Source organism: Chlorocebus sabaeus, chromosome 17 (assembly GCF_047675955.1).
Source record: "Chlorocebus sabaeus isolate Y175 chromosome 17, mChlSab1.0.hap1, whole genome shotgun sequence".
Classification (NCBI taxonomy): domain Eukaryota; kingdom Metazoa; phylum Chordata; class Mammalia; order Primates; family Cercopithecidae; genus Chlorocebus; species Chlorocebus sabaeus.
In genome coordinates, this window is record NC_132920.1 from 10597087 (window position 1) to 10612315 (window position 15229).

Sequence of the window (15229 nt, forward strand, 5' to 3'; positions counted from 1 at the left end):
TGGGGAGTCATCAAGAAGCACTTATCTTCATATAGCTTATTAAAGAAGGCAGAGAAAACATATTAACTTTTAGAAAAACTAATAACAATTAAAAGAGAGTTGGGCTGGCTGGGCATGGTAGCTCAGCTACCGTGGATTACATATAATCCCAGCACTTTGGGAGGCTGAGGCAGGTGGATCACCTGAGGTCAGGAGTTTGAGACCAGCCTGACTAATATGATGAAACCCCATCTCCACTAAAAATACAAAAATTAGCTGGGCATGGTGGTGTGAACCTGTAATCCCAGCTATTCAAGAGGATGAGACAGGAGAATTGCTTGAACCCAGGAGGCAGATGTTGCAGTGAGCCAAGATCACACCACTGCACTCCAGTCTGGGCAACAGAGTAAGACTCCATTTCAAAAAAAAAGAGAGAGAGAGAGTTGGCCCATAAAGAAATGCACTCTAGTTATCTGGAAAATTCACATGAGGATATATGAGTCTACCTGTAAAAGCAATAGTTTGAAATTGTATGAATAATGAAAATTATTAATATATATGAGTAATGGGTCATGTTAAAACTTAGTCCCTAATCCTCCACGATCTACAGCAGTTTATATGGAAACTGTCTCCTCTAAAATCCACAGCCAGTTGTGGGGAGATTTTGCCATCCAGTGTCGCGGGACCCTTCAAAAACTAAATGAATGAGGGAAATGAGTCACTCATTCAATTATTCATTGGAAGAATCAACTGAGTACCCAAATGTGCCAGGCACTACGCTGAGCACTTTGGATAAAAACTCTTAAGACGTGGCTACGCCTTAATGCAGTACTCTTACTTAAACGGACAGAAATCTGGAAGGATCCATCTGCTTAAAAGGTTAGGAATGATAAGCAAGATGGGAAATTACTTGAATATTCCAGATATGCATACTCAGGGGGAAGTTAGCCACAAAACGAAGGGTGGATACAGAGAGGTATGTAACTTTACACAATTATGACAAATTAGATGATTCAACAATAGAAACAGGAAATGGGAACTAACACTTTACCCATCTCCTCAGTTACAGCCACATAAGATAGAAAGGAGGGTGAGTCACACTGAGCAGTCTTGGTAGCCCAGCCTGGACGAGGATGCATTGACTAAAAGATCAGAACATTCACAGAGCAAGAAGGAAGAAACATCACAGAATTGACACTCAACTGAGGAATGGCCAGGCATCAAAATAAGCAAACGGGATCTGGAAAAGTGAGTGAAACTGATAAAGTGGCCAAATTAGAGACTTGTAGAGAAGCAAAATGTTTTAGAAATTGATTTTATTTCTTTAACTCTTAAAGAAGAATTCTTTCTCTCCACCCTTCTACCCCAAGGTGTCAAAAACTAAACTGAAGTTTTGGAGCAGTTATCTTTGTATCATTACTCTTCAAATTATAATCATAGTCACAGCATTACACAATGGGCATGTAAGTCAACCAGACCGTGGTCAAATGATGATGTAGGCGGTGAATATCAAGTGATCAAGTGCTTTCCTGACTGCACATCTGTGACACAGCCCTAAATGGGAAGACGGTGCAAGTGTTGCCAAGTGCTTTATCCACAATGTTTGGAATAGATTCTTACGCTTACTATGTGCTAGAGAATCACTATATCACAACTCCTTTGTCCACGGAAGAAGCTGCATTCCCTTTGGCATATGTAATGACCATCAGTCAAGATTTTGATATTTTGAACAGCTTTTCCAAACTATTTACATGCCTCAAAAAGTCTACTGTATTCACGTTGGAGTGCTTCTCAAATGCATTTATATCCTCACAGTCTGAGTATATTATTTATGGGGCAAATCCAGGCCTGCATGAGAGATCTTATACCATCAGCTGTTCAGTGGAGATATGTCATTAACACTGGTGATCGCGATTTCCCCCTAAAAACCAACAGGGAGATAGTTCAGTATTTGAAAACAATGAATTGGACAAATATTACACCTAATTTAGTGCCTGTTCTGAATTCTACTGAAAGGATCAAATATACCCATAGAGAGTACAGAACCAGAGCACACGCTTTTGTCCTAAAGAAGCGTAAAAAGAAGAGCCCACCTCCACGTCAACTCAAAATCCCCCTTTGGCTCAACTTATGTTGCCCTTACAAGGGAATTTGTCCATTTTGCTCCTTATGATAAAAGAGCCTTTGAGTTACTCCAGTGGTCTCAAGATACCTACAGTCCAGATGAACGTTTCTGGATTACACTCAACAATATTCCAGGTGAGTGTGGTTTCCTTTATCATTTCTTTTTTGTTAATTTTTTTTTTTTTTTTTTTTTTTTGAGATAAAGTCTCCCTCCATTACCCAGGCTGGGATGCAGTGGAATGATCCCAGCTCACTGCAACCTCCGCCTCCTGGGTTCAAGCGATTCTCCTGCCTCACCCTTCCAAGTAGCTGGCATTACAAGCATGTGCCATCACACCAGGCTAATTTTTGCAATTTTAGTAGAGATGGGGTTTCACCACTTTGGCCAGGCTGGTCTCAAACTCCTGGGCTCAAGCGATCCACCCACCTCGGCCTCCTAAAGTGCTGGCATTACAGGCATGAGCCACCGCACCCAACCAATTTTTATTTTTCAATCAAAGTGATGTATAATTATGATTTTAAAATCATATTATTCAAAGCCTTCTTATAACAAAGATTTATAGCCTTATGCCCTGCTTCTCCCCATGTGCAGTCACAATTCACAAAAAAAACTATCGGATTTTAGCTGTTCCTCCTATCAGTGACTACTGTGTAAAGAACATGCTTACACTGCCATTTCTTGACATTAATTTTAACATTAGGTAGCAGTATCCTGTTATAGTGATTAAGAATGTTTATATCCTCTACCCACAAACTTTCCTTCACTTATCTCTTTTAATATTCAACTCTTCTTTTTGTGGTTGTTTTTTGAGACAGAGTCTCATTTTGTCACCCAGGCTGGAGTGCAGTGGTGTGATCTCCGCTCACTGCAACCTCTGTCTCCCAGGCTCAAGCCATTCTCGTGCCTCAGCCTCCTGAGTAACTGGGACTACAGGCATGTGCTACCATGGCTGGCTGATTTTTGTACTTTTAGTAGAGATAGGGTTTCGCTATGTCATGCAGGCTGAGCTCAAACTCCTGGGTTCAAGTCATCCACCCGCTTCAGCCTCACGAAGGGCTGGGATTATAGGTGTGAGCCACTGTACCCAGCGATGTTCAACTTCTTATGCCCTCCCAATCTGGACATTGTCTCTATGGGCCTGTTGTCAGCATTTATCTTACCTGGGAACTCTCTTCCTTGTTATGATGTTGAATTTTATATTCCATAGAATCTACATTATCTATCTTTTATATCTATCTTTATTATCAATCTTGAAATATTTAAGAATTAAATAATATGAACTCACACATGTACTTCAAAATAATCTGAGGGTAGATGGGGAAGTGAATCATGATTAGTTTATAATTATTGATACTGGATGATGGGTATGTCAGAGTTAATTATTGATCTACAATTTTCGCGTGTTTAAAATTTTCTATAGTAAGAAGAATTTAAAACCTTAATAGCTGTTTCTTTTTTGATGTTATTATAAATAGGACAGTAATTTCTGTTATGTTCTTCTGATTATTTTACTTATAGCTTCTTGATTTTTGTATACTATTTTTAAATTCAGCCATATTGCTAAATTCTCTTATCCTTTTTTTTTTCTTCTTTTGAGACGGAGTCTCGCTCTGTCGACCAGGTTGGAGTGCAATGGCACGATCTCAGCTCACTGCAACCTCCGCCTCCCAGGTTCAAGTGATTCTCTTGCCTCAGCCTCCCGAGTAGTTGTGATTACAGGCACCCGCCACCACACCCAGGTAATTTTTGTATTTTTAGCAGAGACGAGATTTCACCATGTTGGTTAGGCTGATCTCGAACTCCTGACCTCAGGTGATCTGCCCGCCTTGGTCTACCAGACTGCTGGGATTATAGGTGTGAGCCTGTCCTGTCTTATCCTTTTTAGCAGTTTTCTAGTTGATTCTCTTGAATTTCCCATGTATTCAATTATATAATGTGCAAATAAATGACAAATTAACCTAACTTCCAAAGGCAAGGTTCATTTGTTTATCTAATTTGTTAACAACTACTTTCAGAATAAAAGTACTGATAATGGTAATTCTCTTATACTTAACTGTAATAAGAAACTTTCTAGGTGTGTGTTTGGTGAGAGCATACTTGTTTGTTGGGAATGGGAAGGGAACCTTTAGCATCTTTCCCTACTTTTTCCAAAGCAATTGTCTCTTTCGAGTTTTAAGCCCTTCTAGAGTTGGTTTTTGATGAATTATATTGCCCTGGAAAATTATTCATTTCATCTAGATTTTCAAATTCAATTGCAGAGTTGAACATATGCATCTCTTATAAATCTTTTAAATTCTTTGTATGTCTACCGTTAATTTCCTACTTATCAATTCCTACTTTGTGTAACTGTGATTTTTCTCTTTTTCTTTAAAAAATTAGCTCAGCTAACAGTTTCTTGCTGTTTGTTTTGATTCAAAGACCCAGCGCTTGGATTTCACTTACTGGTTCTGCCATTTTTTTCTTTGCAAAGTATTAATTTCTAGTTATTATTAATTCTTCATTTTGCTTTTATGAACTTTGGTATTCTTTTTCTAACATTTGGTGGTAGATGTTTATTTCTTTTTCTTTTATTCTTCCTTATTAATTATTTAAAGCTACAATTTTCTTCTGGTCACTGCATTAGGTATGAGATTCTCATAAGTTCTAAGTAGGCTTTTCATCACTATTTTCTAGATATCATACAATTTTAATTTCAGCTTCCTCTTTGACCAAGGAGTTGTGTGAGAAAAAAAGTTGGTTTTTTTTGTTTTGTTTTTCGGTTTTTGGTTTTTTTGAGATGGAGTCTTGCTCTATCACCCAGGCTGGAGTACAATGGTACGATATCAGCTCACTGCAAACTCCACCTCCCAGGTTCAAGCGATTTCCTGCCTTAGCCTCCCGAGTAGCTGGGATTAAAGGCGCCAGCCACCACGCCCAGCTAATATTTGTATTTTTGATAGAGATGGGGTTTCACCGTGTTGACCAGGCTGGTCTCAAACTCCTGACCTCAGGTGATCTGCCTGCCTCAGCCTCCCAAAGTGCTGAGATTACAGGCATGACTCACTGAACCCAGCCAAAAAAAAAAAAAAAGAAAGATTTTCTTAAAGTGTCAGGTGGCATTTAAAAAATTTCTGGGGGGGGGGGGGCCGGTGTGTGTGTTTAAATTAGTATTTCATTTTTCTCTTTTATTCTATTTGATCACATAATGTTATCTGTATTATTTCTACTTTGGGAAAGTTGTTTGCTCTGTGGCTGCATCTATGATCAGTTTTAGCAAATGTTTTATGGACACTTGAAAAAAATGTGTATTCTTGGTTTTCAAGGTATAAAATTCTACATATATTCATAGAAATTAATATGCCTTATTTAGTATGTTTTAGGTATTATAACTTTTTGTAATCTGTTTATTGGCTCTGTCAATGCTTAACTGAAGGGAAGTTAAGCCTACCTGAACTTTGTTTCTCTTCCTCTTGCAGTGTCCTTCTCCTGGATGGTGGTGGTGGTTGTTTTGAAACAGAGTCTCACTCTGTCACTCAGGCTGGAGAGTGCAGTAGCGCAATCTAGACTCACTGCAACCCCCACCTCCTGGGTTCAAGCAATTCTTCTTCCTCAGCCTCAAGTAGCTGGGATACAGGGGCCCACCACCATGCTCAGCTAATTTTAGTAGAGACAGGGTTTTGCCATGTTGGCCAGGCTGGTCTCAAACTGCTGATCTCAGGTGATCCACCCACCTCAGCCTCCCAAAGTGCTGGGATTACAGGCATGACCACCACACCTGGCCCTTCTCCTGCCTTTCTTTTTTTTTTTTTTTTTTGAGACGGAGTCTCGCTGTCTCCCAGGCTGGAGTGCAGTGGCCGGATCTCAGCTCACTGCAAGCTCCGCCTCCCGGGTTTACGCCATTCTCCTGCCTCAGCCTCCCGAGTAGCTGGGACTACAGGCACCCGCCACCTCGCCCGGCTAATTTTTTGTATTTTTAGTAGAGACGGGGTTTCACCGTGTTCGCCAGGATGGTCTCGATCTCCTGACCTCGTGATCTGCCCGTCTCGGCCTCCCAAAGTGCTGGGATTACAGGCTTGAGCCACCGCGCCCGGCCTTCTCCTGCCTTTCTAACAACAATTGTGAGCTGGCAAAGAAGAAATATTTACAATTTAGAGGATCCAGATCCATGATCACAAAGAAGGATACATTTACAGCTGAAAGGCAACAAGCTAGTAACTGGCACAGTCCACCCCTTTGGCTATTGTTTCCATTTGTATCCCTATAGGAATTTGGACTTCCATATAACAACAAAACAACTCTCTTTCCACCACACATCTACTCTTTGTGCAAGTGGGGAAGTTCTCATACTTTCTCTAAAAGGAGACACTCAGTCTCGAAAGTCATCATATCCATCGCTGGCTATATGAATTAATTACTCCTCCAATGTAGTCACAGTCCAACAGAATATTCTGTTACCTAAAGAATAAATGATAGAGTTAACCTCCCACAACCAGTATATAAAATAACGATGGGAAGAAGGAAAATTAGAAATGGTTAGCATATATAAATATATACAAGCAAAACGAAAATATGTAAAGCTACTATAGTCTTCACTTTTATAATTGGTCACAAGATCAATTATAAAATCATATCTATGACTTTCTTCTTCTACTTCCCATTCCAGATTTCCCTTGCCTCAGCCAGACCTCAGCTAGTCAAGTTTCTTTACCTGGTGGGGTGACCTAAATCATCTTTGCTGAAGTGTATGGGTCTGCGAGAGTCTTGCCTCTTTTTGGTTGCTGTAGTTATCCATTAACCTTTACTATTGGCCAGGCATGGTGGCTCACACCTGTAATCCCAGCACTTTGGGAGGCCGAGGCAGGCGAATCAGGAGGTCAGGAGTTCGAGACCAGCCTGACCAACATGGTGAAACTTTGTCTCTACTAAAAATACAAAAATTAGCCGCGCATGGTAGCACACCTGTAATCCCAGCTACTCAGGAGGCTGAGGCAGGAGAATCGCGTGAACCTGGGAGGCGGAGGTTACAGTGAGCCAAGATTGCACCACTGCATTCCAGCCTGGGTGACAGAGCTAGACTCCATCTCAAAAAAAAAAAAAAAAAAAAAAAAAAAAAAAAAAAAACCACAAAACAAAACAAAAAACACCTCTTTACTATTAAGCATGGAAGTACTAAGAGATCCTCCTTCCAGAGAATTCCATAGCCCCTTTGCCTCCGCTGAGTATGCATTTTCCTCTTGAAGATTTGGATCAATCACTCCAGCCAGTAGAGTGAAATTTATTTCTTCTCCCTGTTGGTTAAGTGGTGTGAGCAGTTCAGAATGGCCAAGTGGCAACATCATCTTTGCATTCGATGGCTCCACTGTTGTGCCTCCTGGTGACCACACTTCCCTCCTTGGAAACTAAGATCTTCAGATCAGCAGAGCCCAAAGGTGTAAGAATAGGAAGCAAAATTCTGTGCATGGGTTTTTATGAGCCACTCCTACTTTCAGTCCTTCATTCCCAGACCCTTGTGTTCTAGTTATAGAGAAGATAGCACCATAGGAGTGGTCTCTGGTTCAAAACACGTACTGTATCCTTAGACAAAGTATATATGGCACCCAAGGACAGTGGTGAAGGAAAATCCTCCAATAAGCAGTACTTCAAGTCATACATTTGGTAGTCTACTTTGGAAAGAGAAAGATCTATTCTTTCAGGGAGTTGTCTCCCAACTGGTTCTAGAACTGAGCCTTCAGTAAGCGATTACAGATTTCAACAAGGCCAGACACTTCCAGTTGATGAGATATGTGTTGAGAATTGTTAATTCTATGGACATGAGCCAACTGACATGCTTTCTTTGTATCAAATGAGTTCCTTGATAAGAAGGATCAGAATGAGTTTTCTTAACATTGTACAGAGTGACTTGATCACAAATAAGTCATTTTCTGAGGCCGAGCACGATGGCTCAAGCCTGTAATCTCAGCACTTTGGGAGGCTGAGGCAGGTGGATCACCTGAGGTCAGGAGTTCGAGACCAGGCTAGCCTGGCCAACATGGTGAAACCCTGTCTCTACTAAAAATACGAAAATTAGCCAGGCATGGTGGTGGGCGCCTGTAATCCCAGCTACTCAGGAGACTGAGGCAGGAGAATCTCTTGAACCCAGGAGGTGAAGGTTGCAGTGAACTGAGATCTCACCACTGCACTCCAGCCTGGGTGACAGAGCAAGACTCTGTCTCAAGAAAAGAAAACAAAACAACAAGTTATTCTGTTAGTCCATGGATAGTAGTGCTAGCAGGACGACTGTGGGTAGGGAAGTCACATCCACATTTAGAATGTGTGTCTAAGCTAGTGAAAACAAATCTCCATTCCTTCGATGATGAATGAGGTCCAGCATAATGAACCTGCCACCTGATAGCTGACTGGTCCCCTTAGAAAACTGCCATTTCAGTGCTCAGTGTTGGTCTCTGCTGTTAGCAGATTAGGCACTCAGTAGCATTGGCCAGGTCAGCCTTGGTAATGGAAAGTCCATACTATCAAGCTCATACATAGCTTCCATCTCTGCCACCATAGCCACTTTGTTCATGGGCCCATTGAGGAAGCACTGGGTTTTCTGGAGAAAGTGGCTGGCTGATATACACAGAGTGTGCCATTTGTTTCACCTGATAATCAAAAGCTTTCTCTTCTTTCTCTGTAGTGTGTGCTGTCTGGTGAGAATTCACATGGGACACAAATACCTTCATCGTTTGTGCTTATTCTTCCCCAGGTCTCCTGTTCACCAATCTTTCAATCCTGTTTTTTCCAAGTCTAAACATTGAGACCAACTATGCAACTGCTCATGTAATGAGTATAGAGCCATGTGTCTGGCCAACTGTCTCTCCAAAGTAGACAGACTAGCAATGAACTACTCAAAGATCTAACTACTAGAGAATTTTCTCTTTTTTTTCTTTTTCTTTTTTTTTTTTTTTTGAGATGGAGTCTCACTCTGTCACCTTGGCTGGAGCCTAGTGTTGTGTTCTTGGCTCAGTGCAACCTCTGCCTCCCAGGTTCAAGCGATTCTTGTGTCTCTGCCTCTTGAGTAGCTGAGATCACAAGCATGTGCCACCACGCCCAGTTAATTTTTGTATTTTTAGTAGAGACTGGGTTTCGCCATGTTGGCCAGGCTGGTCTCGAACTCCTGGACTCAAGTGATCTGCCTGCCTCAGCTTTCCAGGGTGGCTTGAGCCACCGTGCCTGGCTTGAGAATTTTCTTTCTCCACTGTCCTTCAGTGTCACCCTGATGGGGTCTATAAAGCTGCAGCTGTCCACGTTAAACAGTACCAGCATATCATGCACACCAAGTACTCTGCCTTGGGACAGCTTTTCAAATCTTTGTTTCTATCACTAGCCCCATCTTCTCTCCTCATTTCCCAATACATATTTTTTTTCTGATGCAATTTATTTTTAATATTTTAATATAAAACTTCCAAACATATTTCAAAAATATAGTACAACAAACCTCCATAAGCCTATCAATCAACTTTCATAGTCATCCATATAATGCCATACTTGTTTTGTTTATGGTTCTCCACATTTTTTAACTGCAATATTTTAAAGCAAATCCAAGCCACTATGTCATTTCACCCCTAAATATTTTAGGGTGCATCTCAAAAGAAAAAAATAGACATTTATCACCCAACATAATGCTGATAACACCTATAACAAAATTAACAATAGCTCTTTAATATATAGATGCCCCTCAACTTACAATTGGGTTGCATCTTGATAAATCCATTGTAAGTTGAAAATATTTTAAGTCAAAAATGCATTTAATACACCTAACCTGCCGAATATATCATAACTAGCCCACCTTAAGCATATTCAGAACACTTACATTAGCCTACAGTTGGGCAAAATCATCTAACACAAAATAAAATGTTGAGTAGGTCATGTAATTTATTGAATACTGTACTGGAGGTAAAAAATAGAATGGCTGCATGGCCACTCAAAGTATGGTTTCCACTGAATGTGGATTGCTTTTGCACCATCCTAAAATCTAAAAATCCTAAGTCAAACCATCGTAAGTCAAGAACCATCTGTAATTGAATAACCAATTTAAATTCTAATTTCTTGAGTTGTCTAAAAAATGTTACATAGTTGGTTTATTGAAATAAGGATCACTCACTGAATATGTTCATAATGTCTCTTAAATCTTTCTTTCCTTTCTTCTAGAATAGATCTTTTGCCTTGTAGAACATCCCACATTTGAGATGTGGCTGACTGCCTTCTTGTTTTAACTTGTTTCTCTATCCCACATATATTCCATAGACTGGAAATTAGATGTAAAACCTTGATTGAATTATGGTTTAATTGGCTAGGAGGGAAGACGACTGTGCTGAGAGCTTCATGCTGTCTGGGATCAGAATGCATATAATGTCTGTCTCACTTTTAGGTGACTACAATTAATAACTGGCTTCCGCAGATGCACTCTTTTCTCTCTGTTTTGTTTTGTTTTGTTTTGTTTTTTTGAGGCAGGGTCTCATTCTGTCACCCCGGCTGGAGTGCAGTGGCAGGATCGCAGCACATTGCAGCCTCAACCTTCCCAGCTCAACTGACCCTCCCACTTCAGCCTCTCAACTAGCTGGGGCTACAAGTGCACACACCACCATGCTTGGCTAATTTTTTTACTTTTGTGAAGATGCGGTCTCACTATGTTGCCCAGGCTGGTCTTGAACTCTGGACCTCAAGTGATCTACCTTCCCTCAGCCTCCCAAAGTGTTGGGATTACAGGAATGAGCCACCACACCCAGTCCAGAGGCATTTCTTTCAACTGCTGCCTGAACAGGAGAACTCACGCACACTCTCAACCTTCTCACCCTCCTCTATTCATCTGTCTTCATTCAAAGCAGAATCTTCTGAAACATCCTGCGTTCTTCCCTTTTCAATGACTCCCACATTCCTTTTAGTTTCTAAACAGGGAGCATTTCTTGGATCAGATCCTTCCTCTCCATTCATGCCACACTGCCCTGGCCAGGAAGAAGCCACTGAGATATTTGAGGAGGCTTAACATAAACAGATCTAAGGACAGAGATTCATTTACCTGACTGTCCCAGGCAGAATTAATCCTTCTTCCCCTCTACTCCCTTATCACTTTTATTTCTCCTCTGTGACTGGATTTCTGACAGTTTATCTAATGTCTGTTTCTCTTCATATCCAGGTTGGGAATCCTTTTAGAAAAGGGTCAGTCATATTCAGTGCCCTTAATTCCTTATACATGGTTGAATTAAATGTTCCCTATTGAGTACTGCATGTAGTACTCCCTTACAGGCCACAGTAAACATCTGAATAACAATATGAATAAGTAGTATCTTTTCCAGTTCTTTTTATTAGTATATTAAATTATATGTAAATGTTTAAAATATTAAATTCAGTTTTGTGCTAGCAATCTTGTTTATAAGAAAAAATTTACAATCCAATTTTTCACAGACTACAGCAACGCTGGTCACAAGGCTTTGGGGCCATGTTTGTAGTAACTATTAACTACAAGATCCATGTGACTCCCATAGAATTCATGTTTATATTCCAAGAGAAATCAGAGTTACTCAGGATCAGCTGGATGTGTACAAAAGAGTCACTTTTGAGGCTCACAATTGTTAGATTAAAGGACTTGATTAGCTGGGCATGGAGGTGTGTGCCTGTAGTCCCAGCTACTCAGGAGGCTGAGAAGGCAGGGATGGCTTCAGCCTGGGAGGCGGAGGTTGCAGTGAGCTGAGATCGTGCCACTGCACTCCAGCCTGGGTGATAGAGTGAGTCCTCATCTCGCACATACACAAATAAACTTGAGATAATGATTTGGTTCCATGTATAGGTTGAGCAACCCAAATCCAAAATTCTGAAATCCAAAATGCTCCAAAACCTGAAATTTTTTGAGCACTAACATGATGTTCAAAGGAAATACTCGCTGGAACATTTAGGACTTCAGATTTTGGATTTGGGATGCTCAACCGGTAAGCATAACGCAAATATTCCAATATCTGAAAAAACCCAAAATATGAAACACTTCTGGTGCCAAGCATTACAGATTCAACCTGTAATACATCAGCAACATCAATAATTAACATTTATTGAATTCTTAGTATGTGCCAGGCACTGTGCTAAGTGCTTTCTAAAGACTGTCTCAGTTAATCATCCTGACATTCCCAGAGATACAGGCCCTGTGATGATTTTTCCTTTTATAGAAGCAGACATTGTCATACAGCCAACAAGTAGTGAAACGAAGATTCAAACCAAACTATTTGATATGAAGCAAGTAATTCTGGCCCCATCTCATGACGACATAGACAATTTTTCCATTTCCAAAACAACCTGACATTTCTTTTCTAGTGGAAGGACGTTATCATGTTAAAATAAACTTTTACAAACATCCCCCAAACCTGCCCATTGCCCCAATATGATTTAATCTAACCACTTCCTTCATCCCCTTGCAGGTTGCATAACTAACCATCACTTCCCCTTTTTCACACATTTTACTCCCTTGACCTTCCCCTTCTCCATTCATCTCTTCCTAGCTTCTTTTTCTTTGCCATTCATAATACTTACTGTCAATCTGTCTTTTTGCAAACATTGTTTTTGCCCCTTTGTCTTTTGGGTTGTACCCATCTGGAAATCCACAGTCTAACGAATTCAGATATCCATCATCTCTATGTTTAGACGGCTGAGTATTAGCATAGAAATTGCACAACTAAGCAGAATGTTATCTCTGTATGTTCTCAACCTACCGCTTCAACTGGGCCCTCAATTCCAGCCAGGTTCTTGCTATGACGATCTGATCATCACACATTTTCACTACCAGCAACGACTACTTCAGACTTTCTCCACTCTTCTCAAACTTCCAGCCTCCCCTACCAATCTCACTTTCTACAAATGGTCTTGCCTCCCAATTCACAGAGCAAATGCAGACAAACAGATGGTGCTATGATTATATTGTGTTCCCCAAAGTTCATGTGCTAGAAACCTAATCTCCAATGCAATAGTGTTGGGAGGTGGGGCCTAATAAAAGGTGATTAGGTCAGGAGGGCTCTGCCATCATGAGTGGATTAATGTCATTATCATGGGCGTGGGTTAGTTATCTTGAGAGTGGGTTGGTTATAAAAGTGAGTTCCACCCTCTCTTGCCTTTCTGTGTTCCACCATGGGATGGTGCAGCATAAAGTTCCTCAGCAAATGCAACCCCTTGATCTCTGACTTCCCAGCTTCCAGAACTGTGAGCTTAATAAACTTCTGTTGTTTATCAATTACCATCTGTAGTATTCTGTTATAGCAACACAAAACAGAGAATACAGATGGAAACTCCCTCAGCTGTCTGAATTTGTATACATTCTTTCTTCTTGTAACAACAGAGAAAAATCCTTCCATTCAAAGTCAAAATATTTCTTTTTCTTTTTTTTTGAGAGAGGGTCTCGTTCTGTCACCCAGATAGAGTGTCACCCAATACAGTAGTACGATCACAGCTCATTGCAACCTCTAACTCCTGAGCTCAAGCGATCCTCCCACCTCAGCTTCCTGAATAGCTAAGACTGCAAGTGTGCACCACCACGCCATGATAGTGATTTTATTTTACATATATAGTGTGTGTGTAAAATAACTATATATATTATAATGTAAAGATTATATATAATACATATATATTATATAAATATTAAATTTATTATATATTTGTATTATATAATTGTATTGCGATTATATTTGTATTACATAATATTTATAATACAAATATTTTATACATGCATTTCTTTTTCTTTTTTTCCCCCCCCTTTAGTAGAGACAGGGCCTCACTTTGTTGCCCAGGCTGTTCTCAAACTCCTGGTCTCAAGCAATTCTCCCACCTCGGCCACCCAAAGTGTCAGAACTACAGACATGAGCCACTGAGCCTGGCCAAACTCTGCATCTCCTCATTTATTCAGACCATTGAGGTCTAATTTAGATTGGTGGGGATAGGGTGAGACAATTGGGCCTCATTAAGGAAACAATAAAAAGAAACCTGAGGGGCAAATGGAACGTTGGACCAGAAGAAACAAGAGTGATGGGATTGGTTAAAAAAAATTTGTAGGCTGAGAAAAATAATCTTTTTTTTTTTTTCTAGGAGGTGGAGTCTTGCTCAGATCCCCAGGCTGGAGTGCAATGGCACAATCTTGGCTCACTGCAACCTCTGCCTCTTGGGTTCAAGCAATTCTTGTGTCTCAGCCTCCCAAGTAGCTGTGACTACAGTCATGTGCCACTATGCTGGGCTAATTTTTGTATTTTTAGTACAAACAGGGTTTCACCATGTCAGCCAGGCTGGTCTCAAACTCCTGACCTCAAGTGATCCACCCACCTCGGCCTCCCAAAGTGCTGGGATTACAGGTATGAGTCACTGCACCCGGTGAGAAAGAATCTATTTATGCACATCTTGAAATAAGCAAAACCTACCCATGTTCAAGGAAACTTCCTCCTCAGGAAACTTGTATAAACGATGATCCTTTCTCTTCTAAATCTTCATCCTATTCTATTCTAATGGCTTCTTTCTTTTTGCCTTTCGATATATTCAAGTCTCTTCCATCTTAATAAAAATAAAAGATAAATTAGTCTGCCTTAGGCCTTTATGTTCCTCAAGACACTTCATCTCCTCTCATCCAGCCACAGTTCTGGAAGGAGCGCTCAACAGCTGCCATCTCCAATTCCTTCTATTCTTCGTATATGCCTTGCTCCTCAACCTACCTCATCTCCATTCTGTCACTCTTCCTCCCTTGACCTCTTCTTTCAAATAACCTCCAAAGGACATTAATGACCTCTGTGTCGATAAATCAGCTGGTCACCCTTGAGCCACGCCCAGTTCTCTTAATTCTCTGGCAGCTTCTTAGCTTCTTTTGTCAGTTCATTATCCTTTAATAAACCACTGATACGGACACTTATCAGAAAGTGGCCTAAAGCCCTATTCACTTACCATGCTTTGGTCTTCGTCTAAGTCAGGGGTCAGCAGAGTGTCTGTAAAAGAGCCACACAGTGAATATTTTAGGCTATGCAGACTACACTATCTCTAGGTCTCTGTCACAGCCACTAAACTTTCAAACCATCTCAGCTTGAAAGCTGCCAAATGAATGGGTGTGGCCATGTTCCAATAAAACTTGATTTATAGACACAAAATTTGAATTTCATA

The 15229-nt window shown here is 40.6% G+C and overlaps 1 long non-coding RNA gene across 2 annotated transcripts in view; it reads left to right on the forward strand.

Moving 5' to 3' along the window:
* Positions 1 to 992: 992 nt before the first annotated feature.
* LOC140708821 (uncharacterized) overlaps positions 993 to 15229 on the forward strand; it is a 29461-nt gene continuing 15224 nt past the window's right edge. Inside the window, exons 1-2 of one of the 2 annotated variants that reach the window (XR_012089029.1) lie at positions 993 to 2238; positions 14341 to 14436. This is a non-coding gene — a long non-coding RNA (uncharacterized lncRNA). The remainder of the gene's footprint in view (positions 2239 to 14340; positions 14437 to 15229) is intronic. The other variant, XR_012089030.1, reaches the window with a different exon arrangement.